This window comes from Silurus meridionalis, chromosome 25 (genome assembly GCF_014805685.1).
Source record: "Silurus meridionalis isolate SWU-2019-XX chromosome 25, ASM1480568v1, whole genome shotgun sequence".
In the NCBI taxonomy this organism is placed as follows: domain Eukaryota; kingdom Metazoa; phylum Chordata; class Actinopteri; order Siluriformes; family Siluridae; genus Silurus; species Silurus meridionalis.
The window spans coordinates 13831268-13835925 of NC_060908.1; positions in this window are offsets into that span (position 1 = coordinate 13831268).

The following is a 4658-nucleotide window of genomic DNA, read 5'->3' on the forward strand; positions in this document are numbered from 1 at the left end:
GAACATTAGCATTGTACTTACAGTATCGATTGTACTGTACTGTACTATATATATATATATATATATATATATATATATATATATATATATATACATAGTATATACATATACTCTTGGTTACTGGTCGAAGGGTCAGGGGTTCAACCCCCAGTATCACCAATCTGCCAACTTTGGGGCGCCTGAGCAGGGCCCCATATATTTATATATATATATATATATATATATATATATATATATATATATATATATATATGTATGTATACATATAACATTTTATTATTAGGTTTAGATTATGCCCCTTTTTAGATTACTGCATTGCTTGAATATAGACTCTGTCACATAAAAATGTGGTATATTTATTGCAGTAAGTTTATATAATAAATAAAGGAAAGTATTGCAAATCCCACTCCACAAATCGTTCATGGATTTTTTTTTGTCCGTCAAACAAAAGTAAACTGTGCCTTTCTAAATAACACATGAATTCGGAGGATAGGGATCAGTTGCGGGGTACCGCTGGCCTGCATTACCGACATCATGGAGTCATTTGCATGCAGAACCACTTGAAGAAGATAAACAGCTCCTGCCATGCAAAGCCATCGGCCTCAGTAACCCTGCTGTGCTCATCCTGTACAACACTGGCCTTGCTCCTTGCGGGGGGGGTTCAGCTGGCCAGTTCTCAAACAGCCTAGAGCATGAGGTGGGAGGGTGGTGGGGGTGGGGTTGTAACCCTTCATCTTCCTTGTGAGGGCATCATCATGTCAAGCAGAAAATGAACAGCAATGACAGGCTTTGGTCAGATCAGCGCCAAAGTATGGAATGCATGCCTGGATTTTAGTTGCAAGAATTAGTCTTTTCACAAGGTATGACAATGAAAAACTTGCTTTATGGCTTTATGGTACACATCTGTATTCCTTGGGAATTTTTACAGTTAAACGAGAATTTCTTTTTTTTTTCTTCTTTTTTTTATTTACATAAAAAAGGCATGATTTTGTAATCAGGTATTAGTCAACACTTAGTAGGAAAATGAAACGTAATCAGTTTCTATTACAGAAGTCATGACGATACTCCATTCTCTCTGCCCCAGTGACAAATCCCATCATGCTTTCATAATCCTGGATCCTGTCCCAGTTTTACAGCAACCCAAACAAAATCAATGGAGCTGGAAATGATTAGAGGGGAAGTGTGCCTTCCTTTTCCTTTGCACCTATCTCAAAACACAAACACATAAGCTTAAGTGTACACAACAACATATCAGTATGAAGTCCAGTTCAGGCTCCATGGTGGCAAATCGTACAAATACGACGTTCCCCCTCGTAAAGCCCCGAGGTACAGCAGCCCTCTCCTCATTTACATTCGCCATTCACTTTTACACGACACGAAGCTTCTCTGCGTCAAAGCGCAGGGCTATTGAAATGCAACGCAGTACAGCAGGAGGTGGTTCGCATCAAGACACATGCTGTTTGACATTCTTCAAAGGTTTTGTCTCCAGGAGCCGACACCACCGTTCCCTTTTTTTCCTATGACATTTTTGTTATGCAAAACAGTAAAAATCTGGCACCGTTTCAGCTTCTCAACGCTGCCCTCTTTCCACTTATCAGATCAAAAATATAGATCAGAACAACACAGCAACCTAATGAATGAATGACAATGAGCCTGCATCTTCACCCAGGCGGTCCTGATCCAGATATGCTTTGTCGATTTGGGGGAATTCGGTCGTTGTCGTATTTATTTTACAAACCAACCGCACTCCAACGAGCGATATCAGGTGTCAGGGTTTTTAAACCCGGAGGCATTGTCGTAATCAGATACCTGCAGCTTTGCATTCGCTCGAGGTGAATTTTCAAGACGTTTCTTTCACAGGAGTCAGATGACACTTTGGCTCGCTCTGGTAAAGCATTCGATCGTATCTTTTTGTAATCCAAACACCGTTGTACCCTGTGAGAATTCATTTTAAAACAAGACACTGCTGAAAACCTGCAGGAGGCCAAGGCTTTGCCCATTTAGGGTCACGTTTATGGCGTAAGTCATTCCGTGACCAATCCTAGCTCCCCAGCTGACCCTAAGGGCTGATCCTATCATAGACTAGAGATATCTAGGAAATTCTCTAGACAGGGTGGGGTCTAAATTGGTCTTTAGATGAAATATAGGGAAGAAAACATGACCCAGTGTGTTTGGAAATGGAGTGGGGTGGAGTATTTTACTTCACATCCTGTAAAGTGGTTCATTTTTCTTATATTTTAGTGATCTTTCTAAACAATTAAGAATTGAACAATGGTTTAGTGGTATATTTGCCAGAATGGACTCGTGCTGAGGTGGAAAGATTAATAAAATATTGTACTCAAGAAAAACTTGTTACTGAAATGAAATTTCTTCTGAAGTAAAAGTAAAAAGTAGCTCATTTAATATTAAAGTAAAATTTACCGAGTTATTTTTTTGACCACGAAGGTGGGGTGGGGTATTGTATCGTAGTTAAAAAATATTTTAAAAAAGTGCAAAAAACCTCCAAAAAACATGACTCGAATCTAATGTGTTATGCACTTTCACAGCACACAAAAAACCCCCATCTGTTCTAATGTCCTTTATGATAACGAGAGAAATCGCATGCATTGAACAACTACTACGGCATTTTCTGCAGCGGCAAATCAAAACACTGCATTCTCAACAAAGGTTTGTAATTGGTTATACGGTAACGCATAAATACAGTTGTGCATAAAAAAATAACAAATAAATAAAACATAAATCACATGACAAAATGTACATTTTTTTTATATACAGTTTCCTATATACAGTACTGGAATACACCAATGGATGAATTTGCATTGGTTACCTCATTAGATCTACCTACATTCTTTGGCAATTTTATCTGATACATTTACATTATAGATGCACTTTGTAGGTATACAGTTACTCGCTGAAACCCATCTGTTTTTTCTTACTCTCTTTCATTAACCAGTTTATCTAGGGTCAGGCTGATCCTATCCAGAGAATGTTGGAGCGAGGCAGAAATACACCCTCTATCGACACTGGTTCATTTATCAGCAGTGCCCTACATCTATCACTGGAACCTCACTGACCAGATGTTATTTGGGTTAAGCATATATATAATCTTCACCAATAATTTCCCAACAACATCAAACGACTTCCTTGAATGCAAAGCCACGTATGTATTCAAGGTAGCATTTCTTCACCAATTAGTCCTCGAGAGTAAGAAGTTTTGTTTTCTTGAGCATCCATTGTACCATCAAAATGAAAGGTGAAAGTTTTCTATAATCCAACGCTGAGACGTTGCAACAAAAAGGACAAAACATTCGTTATATCTCCGTAGGTACTGCAGGCTGTTGCTATAGCAGCGCTGCAATGAGGAAACGTATAAAGAAGCTCATTGGCAAGGTCATGTCTTCAAACCACACATGCACTGGAAAGGTAACGCTTTAGGCTTTCAAATATCAACTGGTTTTACCTTCTAGAGCTTCTGAAATATTATATTCCTTTTAAATCCTTGTGTCATTAATAAACAATTGATGGCAATTGTTTATTAATGACACAAGGATACACTTTACTTTTTCATTATTTAATTTTATGTATAATGCTATGGAACAAGGCATTAAGGGAGTTCGTGTTTTCACTTTCGACAGATGTATCCAGTTGTTCCCTTGACTTTTTTTTTCGAAGCCGCCAAAAAACCCCCAGCTTGTCACGTTACTGAGAAACCGCAAAGCCGTCTGTCGTGAAGACGTTCCCAGGGCAAAATTTGGCTCGCAAATATACACTACTGCTGTTACTAAGCGCAGACACTGGAGACTCCTTTCCATCTGTTAAACTTTACATACAGGATACATTCACTATCACTGACTAAATGTTTTTTTGTTGTTTGTTTGTTTGTCTGTATAACACAAAGTTTTAATGAACCAATCAGAATGCAGAATTCCATAATGCTTAAAAAAAATGTATCCCTGCTCTTCTCCTTGAGAAGATACACATCAATATATTTAAGCATTGCTAGGCAGCAAAACAGCATTGCCACATTTAGAAGTACTGTACAACCTGTGGATTCAATTATGGTCCTTGGTCAAAAGTATGCATACACCTGACCATTAGAAATGAGCTTTTATACTTGTCACATGCACTTTGCAGCACAGTAAAATTCTTTCTTCTCATATCCCAGCATCTAGGGGGTCAGAGCACAGTGTCAGCCAGCACCCCTGGAGCTTAGAGGGTTAAGGGCCTTGCTGAAGAGCCCCAAGAGCTTGTGGAAATCCAGGGCTTAAACCCCCCAAACAGTAACCCAGAGCCTTAACCACTCCTCCTCATATACCTCTATGTGAGAAAGCTTTGCTGTTCCCAACATAACAGCTTATTCTCAATTGCAAATGATTTCCACTAGATTTCTGGAAAATGGCTGTAGGACCCATGCTCATTCCATGACAGAATCATTGGTGAAATAGGAAAGGTGAGGGGGTCTGGGGTGCAATCTGTGTTTCAGTGGTACACATACAGATGTGTACGTTTTGGCCTTATAATTTTGTTTAGTTAACATGATTTAACAAGCTTGAAAGATTAAAACAGCTGGAAGAAAGAGAGAAGTTGTAGAAGTAGATCGCAAAATACAAGATTTCTTCATTATTTGTCCAGTCCACAAACCAATCGTCATATACATA